Raw genomic sequence first — 1,719 nt, 5'->3', positions numbered from 1 at the left:
ATTAAAGTCTTTAATCCATCTTGAGTTAATTTCTATAAAAGGTTTAAGGAAGGAGTCCAGTTTAAGTTTTCTGCATATGGCTAGACAGTTTTCTCAACACCATTTATTTATTTATTTTTGAGATGGAGTTTCGCTTTTATTACCCAGGCTGGAGTGCAATGGCGCGATCTCGGTTCACCGCAACCTCTGCCTCCTGGGTTCAGGCAATTCTCCTGCCTCAGCCTCCTGAGTAGCTGGGATTACAGGCACGCACCACCATGCCCAGCTGAATTTTTGTATTTTTAGTAGAGACGGGGTTTCACCATGCTGACCAGGATGGTCTCGATCTCTTGACCTCCTGATCCACCCGCCTCGGCCTCCCAAAGTGCTGGGATTACAGGCGTGAGCCGCCGCGCCCGGCCAACACCATTTATTAAATAGGGAATTCTTTTCCCATTGCTTATTTTTGTCAGGTTCATCAAAGATCAGATGGTTGTAGATGTATGGGGTTATTTCTGAGGCCTCTGTTCTGTTCCATTGGTCCATATACAATTTGACTTCCTCTCTTCCTATTCGAATGCCCTTTTTTTCTTTCTCTTGCCTGATTTCCTTGGCCAGAACTTCCAATACTATGTTGAATAGGAGTGGTGAGAGAGGGCATCCTTGTCTTGTGCTGGTTTTCAAAGGGAATGCTTCCAGCTTTTACCCATTCAGTATGATATTGGCTGTGGGTTTGTCATAAATAGCTCTTATTATTTTGAGATATGTTCCATCAATACCTAGTTTATCAAGAGTTTTTAGCATGAAGGGGTGTTGAATTTTATCAAAGGGCTTTTCTGCAACTATAGAGATAATCTTGTGGTTTTTGTCATTGGTTCTGTTTATGTGATGGATTATGTTTATCAATTTGTGTATGTTGAAGCAGCCTTGCATCCTAGGGATGAAGCCTACTTGATAGTGGTGGGGAAGCTTTTTGATATGCTGCTGGATTCAGTTTGCCAGTATTTTATTGAGGATTTTCACATCGATGTTCATCAGGGATATTGGCCTGAATTTTTGTTGTTGTTGTTGTTATTGGGTCTCTGCCAGGTTTTGGTATCAAAATGATGCTGGCCACATAAAATGAGTTAGGGAGGGGTTACTCTTTTTCTATTGTTTGGAATAGTTTCAGAAGTAATGGTACCAGCTCCTCTTTGTACCTCTGGTAGAATTCAGCTGTGAATCCATCTGGTCCTGGGCTCTTTTTGTTGGTAGGCTATTAATTACTGCCTCAATTTCAGAACTTATTATTGCTCTATTCAGGGATTCGAATTTTTCCTGGTTTCATCTTGGGGGGTATATGTGTCCAGGAATTTATCCATTTCTTCTAGATTTCTAGTTTATTTGCATATAGGTGTTGATAGTATTATCTGATGGTAGTTTGTATTTCTGTGGGATCAGTGGTAATCTCTCATTAATCATTTTTTATTATGTCTATTTGATCCTTCTCTCTCTTCTTCCTTGTTAGTCTAGCTAGTGGTCTCTCTATTTTGTTAATCTTTTCCAAAAACCAGCTCCTGGGTTCATAGATTTTTTTGAAGGGTTTTTTTGTGTCTGTATCTCCTTCAGTTGTGCTCTGATCTTAGTTAATTCTTGTCTTCTGCTAGCTTTTGAATTTGTTTCCTCTTGCTTCTCCAGTTCTTTTAATTGTGACATTAGGGTGTTGGTTTTAGATCTTTCCTGCTTTCTCCTGTGGGCATT

This window comes from Sapajus apella, unplaced genomic scaffold (assembly GCF_009761245.1).
Source record: "Sapajus apella isolate SASKATOON/1434 unplaced genomic scaffold, GSC_monkey_1.0 scaffold167, whole genome shotgun sequence".
NCBI classification, from domain to species: Eukaryota; Metazoa; Chordata; class Mammalia; order Primates; family Cebidae; genus Sapajus; species Sapajus apella.
The sequence above is the reverse complement of the archived record's forward strand: the minus strand, read 5'-3'. Positions refer to the sequence as shown.